General features: G+C 40.6%; 1 pseudogene; it reads right to left on the minus strand.

Moving 5' to 3' along the window:
• Nucleotides 1–21,217: 21,217 nt before the first annotated feature.
• Nucleotides 21,218–22,539, minus strand: LOC123504446 (annotated as a pseudogene).
• Between the last annotated feature and the right edge of the window lie 2,507 nt (nucleotides 22,540–25,046).

Below are 25,046 nucleotides of genomic sequence, written 5' to 3' on the forward strand. Positions count from 1 at the left end.
GTAGTAATAGAGGCACCACACAAGCACTAGCAGTCATCACAGAACAAATAGCACACAATAAATCAGATAAAGGCCAGTGCCAAGTCATCCTCAGAGACATAGCTAAAGCTTTTGATCAAGTCTGGCACCTCGGTCTTAAGCATAAAATCCTACAACTACAACTCCCTATTACAATAGAAACATTTTTATGCGACTTTTTAACTGATCACACAGCATCCATTAAAGTTAATAATTACATTGGTCCTACATTTAATTTAAACTGCGGCGTACCACAAGGGAGTGTTCTGTCACCAACACTCTTCACAATTTACACCAATGATATTCAACACCCCATACAAACCCTTAATATCAGTTTCGCAGACGACATAACACAAATAATTGGCTACCCAGGGAGGTCCAAGAACATGCTCAATATAAAAACAGAGAGAGCAATAACAGCAATTAATAACTACGAAAGAAACTGGAAAATAAAAACCAATGTTAATAAATTCACCCCTCTGCACCTTAGAGCAAAACTTACCTTTCCACTCATCATTAACGAAGAAGAAATTGAATTTAAAAGTACCGGCAAATGTCTTGGTCTAACCATAACTACAGGTGGCTACTACAAACATATACAGGAGCGTAACAATATAGCAATTGCATCACTACAAAAACTCTACAAGCTACACAACATGCCAGAGAAAATAAAAATACACTTAGTTAAAGCACTAATACTACCAATACTTGATTACCCTCCAATCCCTATACACACAATGAGCAATAACCAAATTAGCAAACTTCAAAAAGTTCAAAACAAAGCACTAAGATTTGCCAAACCAGAAACACCAAAACAACACCTCTCAATATACGTCTACACTACAGAGCAAAGACAATTTGGGAAAAAATTGAAGAGTTGAACCTACCAATTTATCAAAGCCTAAAAGACAACTCAGATCAAATAGTAAAATACCACCGTGATTTCCCTAGCAGCTTACAGGCATGCAAAACAACACCCACCCCAATCTATTAACAAATCGAAAAATAAGGAAACATACTCACCTTAAAACACTTACCTTTACTCACTGTATTCCTGAATACAAAAACTCAGCACACACGGGGCATCTGAAAAGGAAAGAATATTATGTAACTCCAACACACTAAACAACACACACACACACACATGCTTCACACGGGACTCGTAGCTGGGCTCCTCTCTCCCCACTCCGCGCCCTGAGTCGGCGGCGAGGCGGTATGCCACGCCGGTGTTCACTACACCGTACCTCACAGCCGAGGGGTACTGGCCACTGGTAGGGCTTGCTGGCCCCCAGGTAGCGGTAGATGGGGAGGGGGTTGCACCTCATCCTGAGTCGCCGACACCCGGGGACCTACCTGTAGGGCAGTGGTTCCCAACCTTTTAGTGATCTAGTACCACTTGGAGGTCCTGTACAGTCGCCGCGTACCACCTGGTTCCAGAGAAACTCAATTCGATCAGATATTACTTTATTTACCATAATTTTACAAGTAGAACACACAAATGAACTAAAAAAAATTCAACTCAATGCGAGGGCTGCATCTGCTTCTTCTCCACCAGCTGGTCAATGCGGGGCATGACTTTGCTCACAGTACATCGGAAATCATGCCCGGGAGCAGCAAGACGGTTCCGGCTCTTCGACTTGATGGTCATGAAGGCTGAGAACCCCTGTTCGCACTCCCACGTCGAGGGGAAAATCAGTAGCTGGGGAACAGCGTGACGGGCTAACGTTGGGTACGAGGAGGCCATGCTTACCCAGAAGTTTAAAGGTGAGCATTCTTTGTGCTTCGTCTTTGCTGTCTCAGTTTGGCAGATGGCAGACAGTGTATGGCAGATGGCAAACGCGTGTCAAATTATGACAGAATTCCATAATTATGGCAGACAGCGCAACACTGAGTCGCCAGCATACGTTTTCTTTCTGAGTCTGACCTGTTCGGTTCGGGTTCAATTCACACCCACACATTGTCACATTATTGACTATTTTATTTTATGTTAGGGCCATAGGCAGTAAACATTTTTGTGAAGTAAAAAATAACTAAAAATCGTTCATGACCCCGAAAGTGCTCGCGTACCACCTGGAAGGCCCTCGTGTACCACTAGTGGTACGCGTACCACAGGTTGGGAACCACTGCTGTAGGGGGTAAGAGTTGTGTGGTGTCGACGAGGGAGCAGTGGTAGAGTCTCTCTCGACTCGCCTACGGTGTAACAGGGAGTACAGTCGCGGCCCGCGCCATCACATGAAGCCAGCACACAGAACACATTCTCACAAACACATAATAAACATAAATGTATAAATTGATATGATGATATGATCAAAATGAATAAAAATAAATTACAAAACAAACATGCGGGGAGCTGTACCACAGTATAACATCAATTAAGTAAAATAGCAAGGTGGACAGCCCACCATCTTTAATCTTATACTTCTTTCATTATTTCTCACTATCCTCTTGTACTCATATTATTCTTCCTTCACCCATCTTTTCTATAAATATAGATAGATAGACTTTGGCTTATTGGAGGGCGTGGTACGTCTTCAACGCTGATGATACACTGGGGATGATACGTCGAAGTGAGTGTGGATGGATTCCTGCTGGCTTCTCATAAACTGAGGTGCCGTTTGAGCTCTCCTACCTGCCTGGGAGGAAAACTCCTGACACTGGGCATCCACGGAAACTGGCACCTTCTTCCCCTCCCCCTACTCAGCCTTTCAAGGTCTTTCGAGTGACGAGGGATAACGCAAGAAGAAGTAACCAACTGCGGCTGCCGAAGAATACTATAGGTATTAGGTGAGAAAACAACAGTTAGCTGACACTACAGTAAATATTAAACTAATTACATCACTTGCTAACATAAATATTAATGATGAATTATTGGAGCTGTCACAATTTCCTGGCTTAAAAACCAATGTGATATAAGCCCTTTTTAGTAGTGTAGTATGTAATTTTCTGTTGTATTATATGTTCCACCTTCTTCACTTGCCTGTGGTATATCAACAATTACCATTTATTGATACTAATATTCAATGTGTGTATCTTTGTTTTTCTCTTCTTTAATTTTCTTCAAGGCATCTGAAGTGACCTTAAATTTGCCTTAGAAGTACCTGAAGCTGAAATTGATGCATACATAGTAACTATAATCAAAATAATAATAATAAATAAAACAAATAAACAAATAAATAAAGACTCATACAAATAAATAAATAAACTAATTAAATAAATAAATTATTATAAATAAATGGCAAAGAAAGAATAAAAGCTAACCTTGCTGTGTGAGGAATTCGACAAACTGAGTGCTGAGAAACGAGCGGAAACTGAAAAATAAAAAAAACGAGGAAACTGGAGATCAGTCTGAGGATACTAGTGACACTGATGAGGACTATCGTCGTTTGAGAAGTGGTAGCACCCACTGTAGAGTTTCTCTTTCCTCTCCTAACACTGCCATAACCCAGTCTTTAAGAAATCCTACCAGCATGACTCATAACCCAGCACAAGGTGGTGGTGGGTCTTCAAGCCCACTTACACCACGAGGTAACCCTGTAACCAAGGTTTTTGCCTATTGTAGCTGAGGTGCGAACGTTCTCTGGAACAGATCCTGATCATTCGGCTCATGAGTACAATATAACCAGTGCGAAGATGTAATGAGGCACGCGTTTATGACTGACGACGCAGACAAAATTTATTTTTTGCGATCGTGTCTATAGCCCGGATCGCAAGCTACTCATGCTATGCGTGCAAGCGCATTCACAGAGCCCTCAGAAAACCAGGATTATGAATAGTTTAAAACTAATTTCCTGGAAACTTTTGGTGATAACTTAAAAAACACAGTTTGGTGAAGGGCTTCAGTGATGGTGTGCAGTCTCTATTGGAAAGTTCTGTTTCTCTTAACATTATTCAGGCACAATCAGAACCAAACCGCCTCTCCTCTGAGTTTACCCAATACCTACAGGATAATGGTTGGGTTACTGGAGGCTCCATTTCGTTGAAAGATAGCCACACATTTCTGGAGTTCTTCTTCTTTATGACCCTTATCAGAGAGAGATGTAGGATGTATGCTTTGTCCCTAGACCTAAGGAAAACTTGCATGCATTCGCACTAAAATTAAAAACCAAAGTTGCAGAAAGGGGTGGTAACGCTCGTCTTGCTGCCTCTACTGTGGTGGGTCGCATAGTTGTTTCAGCGGTGGCCGTGACCCAAGGTCTTCAAACAGCGTCGGCTGAGCTTCCTTCTACTTCGTACGCAGCGGTGACGGTGGCAGGTGAGCCAAAACTTACCTGTTACTACTGCCAGCATGGAGGACACACTGTGCTTAAGTGTTATAAATGTAAGAAGGATAACCGACAAGCTGCTGCCACAGCGAGACACCTGAATCCCCAATAAAAGCCAGTACGTACTTGCTAGAGAGCTGTCTGCATCGTGCCGGACTGTCAGCGCTACTCAAAGCAAGACTAACAAAAGTAGTACTGCTTATTGCTCGTTCCATGAGTGTTATGGACACTCAACTGATGATTGCTACAGTGTGGCAAATTTAAAGGCTAAATGGAAGCAAAGTCGAGAGTCTGGGTGAACTCAGTCGGGGGAAGCCTCAAGAACCAAACCAGGATAGATAAAGGCCACAGAACTAACCAGGTTGCACACGCGACCGATGACAGTGATATTCACGCATCTTTAGCGGCCGCTTGCAGTCAGTCTACCATCATGGCACTAGAAACAAAACTAGGGCCAGTGCGAGCATCATTTGCTGTGGATACAGGCGCCTCCGTTAATGTGCTGTCCGAAAAGGCTTACCAAGCTCTGAAGCGTGCGTCCCGTGGCAGTCAATATCTTATGCCAAATGACCTTAACCTAAAGGGAGTTACCAATGACCCCCTTGATATTTTGGGTATTGTTCGTCTCCCTGCAAACTTGGGAAAGGTACTTCAACTATGCATTTGGACTTTTACGTGGCATCAAACTTCGGGTTGCCCTATGATGGCCTTCTGGGTTTGACGTCTACGAGATTCAACCGGATGGTAATAATTCCTGACAGTAATGTCATCAAGTATCAAAGGAAGAGTTTTCCAGCAATGGGGACGCCCAGAAGTCTGGCTTCCTTATCCCGATGGGAGAGAAAAGGACAAAAAGTACCAGAAGGTGAGGATGTTTCTGCCCAGTCCGTTTCTGTTGCTAGAAAAATTACCACAGAACAAAATGAGAGAATGCTTACCGACACTGGAACTAAGCTGTGAGTTAAGACTGCAGAAAACCAGCCTGTGCTCTTGTGCGCAGCAGGAAAACAATAAATCAAGGGAATTGGACAGTCGTTCAAGCTACGGTAATTGGAAGTCATGACATTCCTGACTGTACAGCTATGCACATCCCTGTGTCCGTCCCAAATGCACGAGTAGGTTGTGATATCTGTACAGAAGTGCCTAGCAAGGTGAAAAGACTAGCAGTGGAACCAACACTTGGTACCGTGCGATATGGGCATAAAACATCTGCTCGTGGTAAATACCACGGGTGGACTAATTAAACTCAGACAAGGAGTTTTCTTGAGTGAAGTGTTAGCGTATGATGGACAGGTGGCGCCTGAACCGATGGACTTGCCTGAACCCAGTGTTGCCTCTATGTGTGTCAGTCAGTAAAGATTTAATGGTACAGACGCAAACGCTGGAAAACCTTGTCACGGTAGCGGATTACCCCGAGTTAAAGAACTCACTAATTCAACTGCTGAAGCAGTATCGTGATGTTTTTGCCTTACCCGGAGAACTGTTAGGTGCAACTGACAGAGCAGAGCACCACATAAAACTAAAATCAGGAACTATTCCAATATATATACCAGCCTACAGACTGCCACACAATCAAAGGCAAGTGGTTGAGATAAAATCAAAGAATTGTTGGAACAAGGTGTTATAGAAAACCCAGTCACCCTGGAATTCACCTTTGTTCCTAGTTCCAAAGAAAAATGGACAATGTAGGCCTATTATTGATTTCTGGCGTGTAAATGAAGTGACAGAGGATGAAAGATTGTCTCTACCTGTTCTAAAAGATTTATTAATGTCATTAGGACAGGGAAACAAATTTTTCAGTAGCTTGGGTCTTGTTAGTGGCTACTGGCAGGTAGGTACCTATGGCACCTAAATCACAAGCAATATAGGATTTTTAATGTAAAATTATTAAGTACACGAGACTTACCTCTGGGGAGTTGGTGTGCTTGTAATTTTACGAAGCAAATCACCTCTGCTTGAGGGAAGCATTAACATGAGATCAGCTGTTCCGTTCCACACCATCAGACTTCGTAGCAACGAACACCCACATGAAGTACACCCTAAGTTTCCATACATCAAATCACAAATAAAACTTTCCTCATAATGAAAAAGAAAAACAAGGGTGGGAAAAGAGGCGGTCATGTTAATGCTTCCCTCCAGCAGAGATGATTTGCTTCGTAAAATTACAAGCACACTTCAACTCCCCAGAGGTAGGTCTCGTGTACTTTATAATTTTACTTCGTCAAATCACTCTCTGCTGAGGTAAGCATTGCCATGAGGCTTTGAAGCCATGTGGGTGTCGTTCCTGGTAAATTGTAACCGAGTAACCAAACCAGAATGTACGGTGACAAAAAATAAACTGTGCAAACCAGTAACCTTCATTATACAAAACGTTATATTAAACCCGAAAACAAATGTATCACCCAGACATTGGTCCCCAACATACCAACCACCCAATCAATACTTTAACAAATCCATCCTAAATTCTCCGGAGTCCAAAATACATCCTGTCTGCCTCCATCAGCAAAAAAATAACACATTCCACAGTGTTCATAGAAAAATTTGCAAAAAAACTTATTATTATTGTAGTACAGCATCCTGAAATGGGTCTGTCGTGCCCACATGCCTATCATAAAATTTAGCAAAAGTACTTGTCCTTGTCCACCCTGCTTTCGCCATAATACAATTAATGGGCACTGCCATAGCCTTGGCCTTGGATGCTGCAGCCGCTCGAACACTGCCGGCCGTAAATCTAGTAGTATCTACCCCTGACCTATCCAACATCTTCCTTCTCTAGTAACTGCTTTGTGTGGTTTCATGAAGCTGAGAAATAAACTATAAGATTCCTGCCCCATGCCTTGTCTAAGTTTCTGTGTTCTGGCAAGATACTGCCATAAAGTTCCATACACACACAAGGTTGCATCCCTGGGATAAGCTTGAAATTTTATCACACGCACATTAAACTGCGGCCTGCATTGCCTGATGTTTCCACATAAGGGAACCATAATGAAATCCTGCTCGATGCATAAACTCTTAATTGTCAATAAGTGGAAAGTCTGTACTCTCGCAGCCTGTGTCAGTGCCATCAACATAACTAATTTTGGAGTCAAGTCCTTAAGAGACAACGTGTGCAATGGGTGCATGGATTGCAACTGCCTTAGAACAGGCTGGACGTCCCAAGTCGCAGCATACCTAGGTAGGGGTGGTCTCAGGTTAAATATTCCCTTCATAAATCTGATGACCAAGGACTGGTTACCAGCCCTGCAACCATCCACTACGATGCCTAAAGAAGAGATAGCACTTCTCGCCGTGTTGACCGATTCATACCTCACATTTCTGTTAAAAGTATCAGACAAGAAGTTTATTATGTCGCTGACATTGGGATTAATGGAATTAATGTTCCACCTACTACAGAATTGCGACCATCTGAAATGCGGTCGGTACTGCTTCTCTGTACCTGCTGTCCATGAGGCTATGATGATATCCGCACCCTCTGCAGATACTCCTCGTGCTCGGACTTGCTCCCTGACAGCAAGCATCCCATTAGTCTGGTGTGATGCATGACCGGATGCTCCGCATTGGAGGACGGTTGTGTGAGAACACCTCTCCTCATTGCAATGAGGCGAGGGTGGTCGACCAACATGCCGAGCAAAGTCCCCATCCTTGGCTGTGACATCCACATGAGAACAATCATCCACCCCCTCGCCCATTCTGTCAGCAGCTTCTGTAGGCACCTAGCAATCAAAGAAAATGGGGGAAACATGTAGGACAGGTCAAAGTCAGCCCAGTTTAGCGAGAAGGCATCGAAGTATCCTGCTTCTGGGTCCAAGTGCCAGGAACAAAAAGAGGCAATTTGCTTATTCAATCTTGAGGCAAACAAATCTATAACTGGTGTGCCAAACACCCCACAAAAAAGTTGAAAAACATTTTCATTAAGCTTCCACTCATGCCTATCATTAATTGTGCATGACTGCATGTCGGCAATTGTGTTGTGATCCAGGCACTATGAGCAATACACCAATCCCAGATCTCAGTAGCGAGAGCATTACAAACTGGAGACTTTGTGCCTCCCATCTCATTCACATAATTGATAGCAGTGGTGTTGTCACAAAAAACTTTAATATGTTTACCAATTAGGTCCCGGCTGAACGTCTGAAGACTTAGGAAAATAGCTTTAAGTTCAAGAGCGTTGATATGCAACAATCTCTCTTCCCAGGACCATCCACCACCAGTACACCGTTGGTTAAGGTGACACCCCCAACCTATAGTAGAAGCATCAGAATACAAGTTGATATCAGTGCCTGGTCTAAAAAATTTTCTGTCCTGCATGGTAATGTTATCAATCCACCAGCATAGGTCTGATTTCATCACTTCCGTAATGGACATCAACCGATCAAAATTTCCCCTTTTAACCTGCAATGCTGCAATTTTCTCCATTTCCAACTGCCGATAATGCAGCTTGCCCATCTCCACTGCCAGAATAGCAGCAACCAGGAGGCCAGTAAGTCTAGCCACCTCCTGAATCTTATCTCTACTTTTCCCAAGCAGTCTCGTACAAGCGTCAGTAATTTTCTCCACCCTGCGGGCTGGAAGCGAAACCGTCATAGAGATGGTGTCAATAATATTGCCTAAATACTCAATATTCCTAGTGGGTGTCAATACAAACTTCTCATAATTAATACAAAACCCCAGCTTCTGTAACAGATCAATTGTGTCCCCAATACAGGCAAGGCAACCTGACTGAGAACTATTACAAATTAAAGTGTCATCAATGAAGCTTGTAATAGAGTAACCACTTTTCCTCAAATAAGCAAATACTGGTTTCATCAATTTTGTGAAAAGCCTTGGGCCTTCAGCAACACCACTGGGGAAACAAGTAAATTTATAAATAGTATCCTTCCATTTGAAACCTAATAAATCCTTTTGTTCAGGTGCAATCCTAACTGAACAGTATGCCTGGCGGAGATCAACTGAAGCTATATAATCCCCTGCATTGACGAGCCTGATGGCTTGTTCAAAGTTCTCCATTTTGAAATGTTTATAAGGGATGTGGCTGTTTAGTCGTTTTAAATTGCGTACCATTCTGTATCCACCATTCTTTTTAGGTCTAAGAAAAATAGGTGAAATAATCTGTGTCTCCTTTCTATCAGTAATCTCAATCACCTGGAGCTCCAAAAGATTATTGATTTCCTCATCAATATGTTGTTCCTCCAAATTGAGGCAGTATGTAAGCTCCCCACTGAATAAATGCCCAATATCAGCAACATTTATGTCCAAATGGCAATGTTGCACCATGTGCAAAATTAATGGGTCTTTGGTAATTTGTCGCCATACATTAGTAAATTTATGAAGCCTACCTGCCTTAAATTTGTTACTAACCTCAGCTAACGCTGGGGTCTGAAGTGACCCCGGCCCCTGGCGTTTTTTGACTCCTGGTCTGGACGAGGCTGTTGCTGCCACTGGCCACTCCTGACACCCCTGACCAGTCCGTAGGGCTGGAACCTAGGTGAGTAGGTCCTGTGAGTCGTCCTCCCCCAGAAGCCTCTGGACCTGCCACTTGTGAACCTCCACGGAACAGGGATGGTTTTCTTGGCTGCTAGTTTATGCCTCAGCTTTTCAGATTCCTCAATCTGCCTGGTAGACTGAGACACATTATCGCCAAACAGTCAGCGGGACATCGGCAACTTATCTGAACACAAATGAGAATATTTTTGGTTAATTTCCCTCTTCATCACAAACCGTCTCGCCAAATTATTCTTATGATTGGCGTGGCCAAGAAGTGCCAAGGCACCGTTAATATTATTCACCTCCCGCTCCACGACAGGGTGAGCGGACTCCTGTGCAATCTGATCCAAGGCCAGAAGAGACTTAGTAAGAATGGTACCTACATTAAGAATGTCCCCACATACATCCTTGAGGCGAGCATCTGCTTTTCTTGCATCTGTTTTCAGTGCTTCCAGGATCTGTGGGTTGCACTACACAGGAACCAGTGCAGGACAATTCTTAGGTCGTGTGGTAAGCACATTCTCAGAGATGGCCTTGTAGTCCTCGTCCTGCAAGCCATTGTCAAACAAGAAGTTGACCATCCCCGCAACCTGGTCATCAATGTCCACAGAAACCGTGTCAGGGGGCCCCAAGTCTTTTGCATTCTGGAGCAGAACACTGCCCCTTGGGGTTGTTTCTGTGATCTCACCTTCCTCACTACTCTCAGCAACAAATCCAGAAAAGTTAGCAGGGGACGGTTGTCTTGTAGAAGCAGTAGCCTGAAAGTTCACCTCCTCTTCGGACTTAGGCGGGTTGGCACTGAGCTTGGCAATCTCACCTCTTAAGACTGCCAACTCATCCAACACAAAGCGCAAAGAAGGCCCAGACGCAGTACCATGCCCAGTGGGGGACTGGGCATGCAAGTGGGTCGGCGACCTCCGCCTGCGGCCAGAGCACCTGCTTCTCTGCCCAACAGGCGAGGCACTGGAGCTGCTGCTCCTTTCCCGGGAATGACGCCTCTTCACTCCTTCCCTGGACAACCTGCTGACACTCCTCCCCGCCAAAGCACTGCAGGAAGCCACAGTTGGAAGTGCGTTGCTATCCCCGGAGTAAGACATGACTCCCGCACCTGCATGTGGGGAGCGTGCAGCACCGTAAACAAACACTGCCTCAATATATAATCATCGATAAATGACACAATAGAAGGCACAACCCCACCATAGCGTTATGAAAGGCCCCATTCCAATCTATAGCCCATGGCAGGCCCAACCCATGCCACATATCATACCTGCGTAACGGGAAAACTTTGGCTAACTGGCAGGCCCAAACCATACCAGAGCACAATGGTAGGCCCATCCCATACCATATAGCCGTATGGCAGGCCCAACCCATGCCATATATACAAAGATTACCATGAGGCAATGTACCTGTTGTGACATGGAAATCAAAAAGAAATGAAATAGGTAAGAAAGAAGATAGCAAGAATGAAGAGATGTAGATGGAAGTAAGAAGGAGAATAATAAATGAAGAAACATGAGAGACACGAAAGCAGGTACCAAGATTATAAGACGCTATCACTAATCTGATAGATAAGAAGTCCCGTGACCACCTAGGAGAACAACAAGAGGCGGTGAATCATGACAAGACAAACACAGCCGGCGACGAGCAGTAGATTACAAGAAGAAGCTTCTGGAACCTTCTCCCCATATCTGGTGATAATCAGAGGTCGCCAGAAGTAAATGATATGGACGAGAGGTCAAGTAACGCGTGTATATTAGGTGAGAGAGAGAGAGAGAGAGAGAGAGAGAGAGAGAGAGAGAGAGAGAGAGAGAGAGAGAAAGCCGAGAACGCCGAGAAGGCGAGAGACGACAGCGAGAGAGAGCTGTCAGACCAGAGGGTCAAAATGGGCGCTCCGCTTATCTCAAGACCAGTAAGTGTAGCCAAACAGTTGTAATGCAGTCACAGAAAATGTTGGTGTCATATTTTGATAAAGGAAAAAAAAAAGTTATGTGTAGGTTGTGTAGGGTTTTGTTTTTATTGGAAGGGAAATTGTAGGGTGTGTTAGGATGTATCTTATCTTTGAATTTAAATTGCGTGATTTGAGTTGGATAACGGGAATATTGTGAAGAAATCTGGAACATTAGAAGAAGTTTAAGTGAAGAGAGAAATGTTATCATCAATGAAGTTATTGTGTGTGTAATAAATTTGAGTTCAAGATAAAATGTGACAGAATTTGAGGCATTTGAAGGTGGACCTTGCGTGAAGAGAGTGATTAAAATTTTGTGGTTTTTGTGGTTTTCTTTGTTGTCGTAAGGGTCATAAAGTGTAAATGTTTGTAATAATATAATTAAGTTAAGTTTATAAAAAAAAACTCAAGAGGCATTCCCTTGAACCCACAAAGCAGTCTTTAAGATTAGGGACGCAACAAGATCGTGCAACTTGCAGACACGATAACTGGTGGCAGCGGTGGGATACCTTTGCAACTGATAATGTTGCAAAGATAAATATTGCATAACTTGATAAAATAGATGTTTCTGGATTCATTCACAGAGATTAAAATCGTGAAAATTATTGTGTGGCATATGTTATATGAGTGTACTGAATTGTTGCAATGGATGTTGTAATTTCGTATTTTTGAGTCATCTGCAAATTTTGATGGTATACTGAAATGGTCGTGAGAAATCTTGGTCACAACAGAATATTGTTCAAGGTCATTTGAGTTACTCGTTCTGCGGCTGTGTTGCTCGCAGGTTGTTGTCATAAGGGATAGTATTGCCATAAAATTCAGTTACATTACTTGATTGCGTAACCATCTTGCTCTGAATAAAAAAGCGTCTTGAAATGTGTTTGATGATTATATTGCTATTGTGATAAGAGAATTATGGCTTCTCTCCTTGTTTCACCAGCGGCATACAAGCAAGGGGAAGTAGAAACACAGGAAACATACATATGAAACATAGGTGTAGTAGCAACTCGTAGATGTTTCATCATAATTGGTAAAAGATAAGAATGTTGTCATCTTGTAGACGGTAGGATAAATTAGATTGAATCAGAGAAAAGAACACAGGTGCCAGAAAGTTAGGTAGTAGAAAATTGTAAGGAGAGGTTTTCATGAAGCAGAAATGTTGGTAAACATGAATATCATATTTATAGAGAGAAAAAGGAATAATATATATGAAGTAGTTGTGATAATAAAGCGAGCAAATGGAAAGAATGTTGAAATTTTGGGAGGGTGAAACAAGCGTGAGTCACCCCGAGTAAAGATCATACAACAGCTGAGGAAACTATTTTGATGGAGAAAGAAATTTATGTCATTTAAAATTTAACGTGTTGGTATGCACAGAGGCAATAGTGACAATGTTCGTGATTAAATTGAAGGAAGAAATATGGGAACTATATGGGTTAATGAGTGTCGTGCGGAAACCTGGGAGAGATGCGGAAGCGTAGGAGTGATGCTAGGCCGTGATAAGCCATAGATAAAACTCAGTTGATAAGATGACCAGAGGTAGAAGGAAATCCTGGAGGTAAAAACAGAAGAAAATTTTCATTCATGCACCAAGAAAATGATCAGCCATGTATTATAAAACATAGGGATATAAAGGGGAAAGTTAAGATATGGATGTCACTGTAAAGTACAGGGAAGGCGAGAGTCACTGTTGGAACAGTGCCAGACCATGTGCCTGAAGGAATATTGGCTGGACCCTGATTCACGAGATTATCTCTGTGACTGATATGAGTTGATGGAAAGGTAGCTAAGTGACCACTATAGTCTCTATTGTGTTAATAAGTAATACATTAATATATATTGATATGGTGAAAGTATGTTGAAATGAAGTATGAAAAGGATATCCGTAAAAAAATTGTGTGGAAATTTTATGGTGGAAATGAAATGCATACTAGAAGAAAATGAGGTAAAAAGCAGTTGCAGTTGAGTGAAATCATATTATGAAAGGAAGGGAAATTATTGTGCGGTAGAAGAAAAATGGGTAACGTATAACTGAGACGTATAGAAACAACTTGAGATGGTTAAAAGAAATATAATGAGGATAAAGAAGGTAAAATATTGGAAAGGTGAGAAAGGATATCAAAATAGAGTAACCATGAAATAAGAGATGTGAAAAGTGTAAAACATACAGGTTTCTGAAGTCATTAGCTTAATGGAAAGGTAGCTAAGTGACCACTATAGTCTCTATTGTGTTAATAAGTAATACAGAATATTGCAGAGTGATTGAGTATGTAAATGAAGAACTTAACCAAATGGAATAACAAAATGAGTATAGAAAGGTAGATAAATGTTGAGCATGCTCAACATTAAGCTAATGACTTCAGAAACCTGTATGTTTTACACTTTTCACATCTCTTATTTCATGGTTACTCTATTTTGATATCGTTTCTCACCTTTCCAATATTTTACCTTCTTTATCCTCATTATATTTCTTTTAACCATCTCAAGTTGTTTCTATACGTCTCAGTTATACGTTACCCATTTTTCTTCTACCGCACAATAATTTCCCTTCCTTTCATAATATGATTTCACTCAACTGCAACTGCTTTTTACCTCATTTTCTTCTAGTATGCATTTCATTTCCACCATAAAATTTCCACACAATTTTTTTACGGATATCCTTTTCATACTTCATTTCAACATACTTTCACCATATCAATATATATTTCTGTATTACTTATTAACACAATAGAGACTATAGTGGTCACTTAGCTACCTTTCCATCAACTCATATCAGTCACAGAGATAATCTCGTGAATCAGGGTCCAGCCAATATTCCTTCAGGCACATGGTCTGGCACTGTTCCAACAGTGACTCTCGCCTTCCCTGTACTTTACAGTGACATCCATATCTTAACTTTCCCCTTTATATCCCTATGTTTCATAATACATGGCTGATCATTTTCTTGGTGCATGAATGAAAATTTTCTTCTGTTCACCTCCAGGATTTCCTTCTACCTCTGGTCATCCTATCAACTGAATTTATCTATGGCTTATCAAGGCCTAACATCACTCCTACGCTTCCGCGTCTCTCCCAGGTTTCCACACGACACTCATTAACCCATATAATTCCCATACTTCTTCCTTCAATTTAATCACGAACATTGTCACTATCGTCTCTGCATACCAGCACGTTAAATTTCAAATAACAAATTTCTTTCTCCATCAAAATAGTTACCTCAGCTGTTGCCTGATCTTTACTAAGGGTGACTCAAGCTTGTTTCACCTTCCCAAAATTTCAACATTCTTTCCATTTGCTCGCTTTATATCACAACTACTTCATATATATTATTCCTTTTTCTCTCTATAAATATGGTATTCATATTTACCAACATTTCTGCTTCATGAAAACCTCTCCTTACAATTTTCTACTACCTAACTTTCTGGCACCTGTGTTCTTTACTCTGATTCAATCTAATTTATCCTGCCGTCTACAAGCTGACAACATTCTTATCTTTTACCAGTTATGATGAAACATCTAAGAGTTACTACTTCACCTATGTTTCATATGTATGTTTCCCTGTGTTTCTACTTCCCCTTGCTTGTATGCCGCTGGTGAAACGAGGAAAGAAGCCATAATTCTCTTACCACAATAGCAATATAATCATCAAACACATTTCAAGACGCTTTTTTATTCAGAGCAAGATGGTTACGCAATCAAGTAATGTAACTGAATTTTATGGCAATACTATCCCTTATGACAACAACCTGCGAGCAACACAGACGCAGAACGAGTAACTTAAATGACCTTGAACAATATTCTGCTGTGACAAAGATTTCTCACGACCATTTCAGTATACCATCAAAATTTGCAGATGACTCAAAAATACGAAATTACAACATCCATTGCAACAATTCAGTACACTCATATAACATATGCCACACAATAATTTTCACGATTTTAATCTCTGTGAATGAATCCAGAAACATCTATCTTATCAAGTTATGCAATATTTATCATTGCAACATTATCAGTTGCAAAGGTATCCCACCGCTGCCACCAACACCTTGTTCCAACAATTCTTTGATTTTATCTCAACCACTTGCCTTTGATTGTGTGGCAGTCTGTAGGCTGGTATATATATTGGAATAGTTCCTGATTTTAGTTTTATGTGGTGCTCTGCTCTGTCAGTTGCACCTAACAGTTCTCCGGGTAAGGCAAAAACATCACGATACTGCTTCAGCAGTTGAATTAGTGAGTTCTTTAACTCGGGGTAATCCGCTACCGTGACAAGGTTTTCCAGCGTTTGCGTCTGTACCATTAAATCTTTACCGACTGACGCACATAGAGGCAACACTGGGTTCAGGCAAGTCCATCGGTTCAGGCGCCACCTGTCCATCATACGCTAACACTTCACTCAAGAAAACTCCTTGTCTGAGTTTAATTAGTCCACCCGTGGTATTTACCACGAGAGCAGATGTTTTATGCCCATATCGCACGGTACCAAGTGTTGGTTCCACTGCTAGTCTTTTCACCTTGCTAGGCACTTCTGTACAGATATCACAACCTACTCGTGCATTTGGGACGGACACAGGGATGTGCATAGCTGTACAGTCAGGAATGTCATGACTTCCAATTACCGTAGCTTGAACGACTGTCCAATTCCCTTGATTTATTGTTTTTCCTGCTGCGCACAAGAGCACAGGCTGGTTTTCTGCAGTCTTAACTCACAGCTTAGTTCCAGTGTCGGTAAGCATTCTCTCATTTTGTTCTGTGGTAATTTTTCTAGCAACAGAAACGGACTGGGCAGAAACATCCTCACCTTCTGGTACTTTTTGTCCTTTTCTCTCCCATCGGGATAAGGAAGCCAGACTTCTGGGCGTCCCCATTGCTGGAAAACTCTTCCTTTGATACTTGATGACATTACTGTCAGGAATTATTACCATCCGGTTGAATCTCGTAGACGTCAAACCCAGAAGGCCATCATAGGGCAACCCGAAGTTTGATGCCACGTAAAAGTCCAAATGCATAGTTGAAGTACCTTTCCCAAGTTTGCAGGGAGACGAACAATACCCAAAATATCAAGGGGGTCATTGGTAACTCCCTTTAGGTTAAGGTCATTTGGCATAAGATATTGACTGCCACGGGACGCACGCTTCAGAGCTTGGTAAGCCTTTTCGGACTTTAAATACACGACAATGATTGTTAATAAGTTGAGCACAGCAATCTCTAATTTCAAGATAACATGAACCCATTTTGTTTTGTTTTATCTCTATCTTGCTTTATCAAATACCACACTATAACAGTTAAACACGAATTAATTCTGAGTGTGTTGCGTGCAATGTTCCTTTTCTTCAACAAATCAACATTTTTTTCTCTGATAATTATACTTTAACAGTACTACTACTGGACGAAAATATCTATACCGTGATGTTTTTAGCTTTTAACACGAGCTCATATAAACTTACAAAGGCACAAAATTTTCCACTCAATATCCAGATGAATTTAGGTGTCATAGTCACTGTATCAGGGAACTAATCGCCTAAAGGTAAGCCAACAATGTATAAACATTTTTCTCATGACATGATAAAGTCAGAACGATGGAGGACACCTCAGATGTTCTTTTCGATATGTAACCAGATGTGGAAGAGTTTTTGAGCGTATACATACACAAGAATTATAATTATGAAAAAGTGGGCCCACAAACACAAGTAAAGAATAAAAAGTAAATAAAATTATAATAACAGTAATAAAGAAGAATAGGAAGATAAATAGAAATATTCAGTCGCAAAGGAGAAAACATATTGTAGCTACAAGTAAATAAATAAAATAATAATAACAATAATAATAATAATAATAATAATAATAATAATAATAATAATAATAATAATAGTAATAATTAAAATAAAACGGAATAAAAGAAATATTAAAGCCACAAGGAAAACGGAAATGTTCATAAAAGGAAAAAGAAGAAAAATATTGAAGTCACAAGGGAAAAGAAAATTTACTGCACGTATAAATAAAAGGGAAATTTATTGTATGTCACAGGAAGATGATTACGAATAAATGTTGAGTTACCCTGCGATATGTGTTGGATAATGATATCTTTATTAAGCTGGAAAAGATGTTAAGAAATGTCATGAGAAAAATGTTTATACAAAGGATGAGAATACAGAGCGTCACTACTTGGTGGAGCAGGGTCTGAATGTAATGACAAAGAATAACGAATAAAGATGTAAAATTTTGAGGTATCAGGAGGTGAAAGTCAAATAGGTGAGATGAGAATATAGTGATTCATAAGGCAGGAAGGGCAAAATATTAGAAACGTATCAGTAAGTTGCGACAAGAGAAAACTGAAGAGGTTAGAGTGTGTATAGCAGTTTAGCTACGGTCGTTTAGGACATTGAAGATTTTTTTTTTTTATGATATTGTATTAAGAGGAGGAATTAAGGTAGTAAATTTGATAAGTGTGAAGTCAGTGAAAGTGTTTGATAGATATTGTAGTGCCTGGTAGTTAAGGAGAGACACACATAAATCAGTCAGCGACGTATAAGGGAGATAAGGTATGTTAGCCCAAGGGACAGGAAACAATGCTTCCAGATTAAATACATATATTTAGAGGAACAGATAAATGAGATAAAAAAAAAAGCTTATAAGGTGAAACAAGAAAGAATAATTGCTTATTAACATTAGAAAAGATCATTCATTGAAATATCTGATGATGAGCAAGATGAGAAAAGAAACATATTTCAAGGTATTATATAGTGAACAAGATGTGATAATGAGTCATGAACAAAATTTTAGCTGTAAATGACGGTTGAAGGTTATGGTGTTCCCTTATCAGATTGTTGGCTTACCTTTAGGCGATTAGTTCCCTGATACAGTGACTATGACACCTAAATTCATCTGGATATTGAGTGGAAAATTTTGTGCCTTTGTAAGTTTATATGAGCTCGTGTTAAAAGCTAAAAACATCACGGTATAGATATTTTCGTCCAGTAGTAGTACTGTTAAAGTATAATTATCAGAGAAAAAAATGTTGATTTGTTGAAGAAAAGGAACATTGCACGCAACACACTCAGAATTAATTCGTGTTTAACTGTTATAGTGTGGTATTTGATAAAGCAAGATAGAGATAAAACAAAACAAAATGGGTTCATGTTATCTTGAAATTAGAGATTGCTGTGCTCAACTTATTAACAATCATTGTCGTGTATTTAAAGATCAGAATTTGCTCCTTAAGATGATTCAGAAAGAAAATGAGATGAAAAAGTTGTGTCAAAATATAATAAGAAGTCATTTTTTACACGAGAAAGGTTGATGTTGGTCAATAAATTCATTGCAGTAGTTCAGGGTTATGTTATGATGTGATGAAAACAATGATGGCGGTGTACATGTTTCTAAAAGTGTATTGTTGTTCCCTTTTATATCTTACTTGAGAGCAGATTGATATGTTTATTTTCCCAAAAAAGTAAAGATAGATGAGTTGACTCAAGGCTGATAAGTACGAGTGACTGCATTACTAACTTGGCTACTACTTACTACTTTTAGAGAAATTCCAGCCGACACCTTTTATGATGTGGGCAGGATGATTTCCCTTCATTCTTTCCTTATAGTTATAAGTGTTCTGATTGCATATATGAATATTGAGAATAATTTGAAAAGAAACTGCTGGCTTATAATGCGAATATATGGAAAAATATGATTAATGGTCGATTCATCTTATTGGTCTAATTGAATGTTATATTTTGTTTCTACACAAAGGCTGTCTCTAAACTATGAACTTATGAATATTGCTAATACACGCCTTCTCAGCAGTTAAGGATGGGTACCTTGTCTCTATACAATGAAAGATAACCTACAGTTCCTGATAAAAACATCAGCCTCTTGGGAGCTGGATGATACGGCTGGCTGAGAAGTCAACCTGGTGTCATGAGCATGGACGGGGCCGTATCTAGGACTCCCCTGGTTCCAGCAGCTGGGAGAAGACCTTCCCACCCCACACCCACACCACATCGCCGGATGAGATAACGACCCGCAGCCAAGTTAACAGTCGTGCGAGGACGCACGATCTTGATGAGGGGGCATTGTTGTGACATGGAAATCGAGAAGAAATGAAATAGGTAAGAAAGAAGATAGCAAGAATGAAGAGATGTAGATGGAAGTAAGAAGGAGAATAATAAATGAAGAAACACGAGAGACACGAAAGCAGGTACCAAGATTATAAGACGCTATCACTAATCTGATAGATAAGAAGTCCCGTGACCACCTATAGTCCGACTCAAATATGAAGGCCGCTGAAGGGGGGGGGGAGACCTATGGGGGATTCCCCGGCTGCGGCGTCGCCAAATGTCGCAGCCCCAGTTATAGGATCAACACTGAAGTGTGGAGAAACGCCCATCTCTCCCGCACTCTCTCTCTCTCTGGGTTGTTACTATTTCCTCCTGTTTCTTATTACTATATAGTTCTCTCATGCACGCGTGTGTGTGTGTGTGTGTGTGTGTGTGTGTGTGTGTGTGTGTGTATAATCCTGCTTGCGCGAGTCTTTCAACAGTTTACGTATTGGTTCTCCTGTGACGCGGCACACACACACACACACACACACACACACACACACACACACACACACACACACACACACACACACACTCACTCACTCACTCACTCTCTCTAAAATAGACAAGTAGACATGCATCTTTTTTGTTGTTTAACTCTTTTTCCACACCACCCATGAGGTAAGAGTCAAGGTGCGTTTTTTTTTTTTTTTTTTACCCTGTAGGCATAATCCTCTCTCAGCTATTTAATCAGACAGTTCTTCGTCAGAAGTGTCCTCCACATTGATAATAAAAGAATCCTCTAAGCAGAACTTGTTGACGCTTTAAATAATTATTTTTTCTCGACTATGAAGGCTGCGATGGCGAGTAGCGCGGACGAGATATTCACCTTCCATCCTGAGCGACAGGGAGGGGAGGAGTGACTTGATTTGACCTGGGGATTATCAACGGTCAGGGAGGTTGACCTCACCCATGTTCAACCTTGAAAAGTAGCAACGCTGGAGAGCAGTGGTGCTACATTTTGTGGTATCTATACAAAATCATTGTCTTCATTACACTAAAACAATATTCATAGCTTTCTATACTTCCTTAGTAGAAATTTAGAGGAATACACTTTTATGACGGTTCATTAAGATGTAAGTTAATAATGAGATCGAAACGTGCTACGATAGGCGCGTAGCTGCGGTGGCGAGAGGACGTGTTGTGTGCGCTCTCCGTTTTTGGCTGTTGTTTTTAGTTAGCGAGTGGTGTTTGTGCTTCGTGTCTGTGTGTGGTTCTTTTGAGTGTTAGTGAAGTGAAAGTGTGTACTGTAAGTGTTAGATTAGACTGAAATAGTGGTTAGAATCAGTGTTTGTGAGTTAAAAGTATTTTGGTAGAGCAAGGAGACTAAAGGCGTTTTCAGTAGCGTCACCGCAAGGCCAAACATGTTTGAGATCACGCTGAACAGGACAGTGCTGAGGACACCGTCGGTGGTGCCAGACGACCTTGTCACTGTGATCTCAATCCCTGGAAGAAGTTATCGTACACATCAGTCCCCTGCTCCAGCACTGTGGTCAAGACGTAAACACAGCAGCATAGTGGAAGAGTTTGGAGATTTATTCCTTGATGGGGAGTATTATAGGTCACCAGTGTTTCATCATTTGTATATGCCGAGCCCCGAGCAGCGCAATACTCATCAAAAACAAGAGGTCTTCAGTTGTTTTTAGATTTGTTCTCATTCTGCTTCCAAGGCATGAGAACCGGCGCTTTAGAATACCAAAAGCCCTTTCTATGGTGTTCCTAGTTTTAATGTGACTTGCATTGTAATGTTGTTCTTTAGGGCCATTAGGGGACAACAGTGGGGTCAACAGGTACCTTCTATTTGCATAGCCACTGTCACCCAAGAGATGACCTGGGAATCATGTAATTCATCACGAATTACACTATTTTCAAAGATCCTAGCATCATGAACACTGCCTGCCCACCTAGCAACAATATTATAAAATTTTAGGTCAGGTCCACAAATGGCCTGAATGTTTAATGAAAAATATCCTTTCCTACACCTGAATATCTCTGAGTCATTAGATGTAGGTTTTACAATGGATACATGGGTACAGTCTATGCAACCTATGACACCAGGCATACCAGCAATTGCATAAAAATCTTCCTTCACTTTTGGCAGATCAGTCGCCTTAGGGATTTTTATGTACTGGCGTACAAGGCCTGCTATTGCCAGGGCAACTCTGGCCAGGCATTGACTGACTACTGTTTGTGAGACATCATAGCAGTCAGCAACAACTACCTGGTGACTTCCGTTACCCATAGCTGCCAGAGCCAGCAGGACTTGGTAGTATGGTGGCACACGACAACCTGGAATAAGAAAACATAAATATACATAAATTTTACTTTAGGGAGTAATAGAAGAGATGGCAGTGGTGTTATCAGGATGAAATAAAGGAGAGAAAGATGTCAAGAGAGTATTTGTGAATGCAATCTTGTGTGCTTTTTGTTGAAAATATTTATGATGTTAATATAGTTAGGTAAACTTTAGCTGCTGATGATGATGTACCATATTACTGAAGTCTGTACTGCTGTTAACAGATAGTATTTGTCTGAAATGGCTCACAATTTTATAAAATTATATACCTCTTTGGTCAGTAGAATCTGGAAGTTGGTCGCTGATCTTAACAATGATGTCATGTACCGACTCTTTCCGCAACCGAAATCTTTCAATGAATTCCGAGTCAGACATTGCAGTGAATGGGTTCATGCGGTCTGGTACTACTCGCCGCTCACGTCTCAGACCGAACCTTCCCATGGCCGCAATTGCTCTCTGACTTTCGTCTAATTGTTCCCACTGCTGCCAGGGGTTATACATTATGATAGCTCTGCAATATGAATAAAATTATTAATTAATGAAAATAAAATTAATGCCAATAAATCTACAACAAAGTTGCCTACTAGTGGTCCTTCTTCACACTTTTGTTGCTCATGGAAACAATAAGTAGCTAAATAATTACTTTTCATCCATCAAGTAGAAATTAATCTTAATCAAGCTAATTTAATCTACACAAACCAAACTAATTTAACATAACCTAACCAAACTTTCCTAACCCAAGTAATCTAAGATTCAGCACAAGTTTCCCTACAATCTTTATACTCATTTGTGTGTATTACACAAAATGTAACCTAACAAAATAAAAAAAAAATTTGCTTACCCCCCTCCTCACATGTATTTTTAAAACATCAGTGTCAGCATTATAATTAATTTGTGGTGGGTAATACATTTCTATTTATGAAGCCTAGAGTCCTATTTGCCTTATTTCTTGCTTCCAAACACTGCCTAGAGAATTTCATAGTTTTGTCTACCACTACACCTAAATCTCTTTCTTCTCTAACTGTCTCTAACCAACATCCTTCCATCTCATAGCTAGAATTTCTATTGTCCTATATGCATAACCTTACACTACTGTGAGTTAAAACTCCATCTGCCACTTATCTGCCAATGCTATCAACCTTTTATCCTGTACTTATCCTGAGCCCCCTGTACTGTATTAGGATCTTGAATCATCAGCAAACTTCAATATTTAACTGTGATTCCTATATCGAAATCATTGATATATACTAAAATAAAAGTACTTTCTTTCCATATATAACAGAGCTGTGGCAGCAACTGATAGACCATCACCTACTCATCTGTAGGATAGTGCAATCTAACTTTTACTTTTCTTTGACTTCAGGAGTGTTTTAACTTCATTTTTGAAGTAAAAAGTAAAACAAATAAATAAATAATTCAGCATAATGCAGCCGATTTGGCTGTGTTCATTATAGGTAAAACTGTCTCATATATACCTAGTTTTCAAACATTTTCAGAATTCTTCACAAATACAAAAGCTACAGGAGAGATAATATCTTAATTATATTGCTTACCTTTCCATAACTGAAGGTGAAAAAACGCTAGGAGATCCAAACACTCTGCTGACATGGGCTGGTATGCCTACAATCACAAGGGTACATCGTTGTCTCCAGAAACATTACAAATATATCCATATAAAGGAAATCTGAAATGCTATATCATTCATTATTTTTTCCCACGCTTATAAAAGCATTACCTTTTATAAAATATAAACAATAATTGTATTGCTTCCAAAAATATACGACGGGGACGGCGAAGATGTCCTCTCTCCCACCCCGTCGAGTCAACGCTTTTTCTATCCCTTCCCGCCTCCGCACCCGCAGTTTAGAACGACCCCGACAACACGGGGATGTTTAATACTACCCGAGACGGCCAAGGCAACGCGAAGGGGACGGGAAGGGGAAGGGGAAGATTAATACTATGGCTGTTACTAAGTGAGGTCAACTAATCCTTTTTCAAAGTCAACTTGACGGTTACAAGCCTAAGGCTTGTAGCTTCAGCAATCTTGCATAACATTGCCATAACATCAAGACTTGATATGGGGTATGAAGTAGCTGAAGGTGATAATTTGCCACATGCACATGTCAATGTTGACAATTTTGTCCCAGAAAGGTATGGTGACAATGAATCTCTGCTGGGTTGCCTTAAGCGAGAACAAATTATAAGGGACTACTTTTAAGACTTGTAAGTAATGTAAGGTGTTCCAAGCAAGGTGATAATGAAAAAAGTAATGTAAGACAACATAATTATTCATATACTTCAAATTATATTAGATCACTGCAAATTTGTCTCCATCTGTCATGGATAAGATTATAAAGAAATTATTATGACTTAATATTGTTCAATGCCTCAAAAACTCAATTCCACCATCTGTCAACTTGACACAACCTCCCAAGACAACTATCCCCTCTTCAATGACATTCAGCTGTCCCCCTCTTCTACACTAAACATCCTCGGTCTGTCCTTTACTCAAAATCTTAACTGGAAACTTCATATCTCATCTCTTAACAGCTTCTATGAAGTTAGGCATTCTAAAATGGCTCTGCCAGTTCTTCTCACCCCGCCAACTGCTAACTGTACAGGACCCTTATTATGGAGTAAGATACCATTCTGTTGGATAGGATGGAATCACTTTTTGCCTCATCAGCTCCTCTCTTCTAACTGACTGTCTTCAGCCTCTCTCAACGCCGGAATGTTGCATCTATTGCTATCTTCTATCGCTATTTCATGCTAACTGCTCTTTTGATCTTGCTAACTGCATACCTCCCCTCCTCCCGTGGCCACACCGCACAAGACTTTTCTCTTTCTCTCACCCCTATTCTGTCCACCTCCCTAATGCAAGAGTTAACCAGTATTCTCATTCCTTCATCCCTTTCACTGGTAAACTGTGGGACTCCCTACCTCCCTCT

The sequence above is a fragment of the Portunus trituberculatus genome, chromosome 16, assembly GCF_017591435.1.
Source record: "Portunus trituberculatus isolate SZX2019 chromosome 16, ASM1759143v1, whole genome shotgun sequence".
NCBI classification, from domain to species: Eukaryota; Metazoa; Arthropoda; class Malacostraca; order Decapoda; family Portunidae; genus Portunus; species Portunus trituberculatus.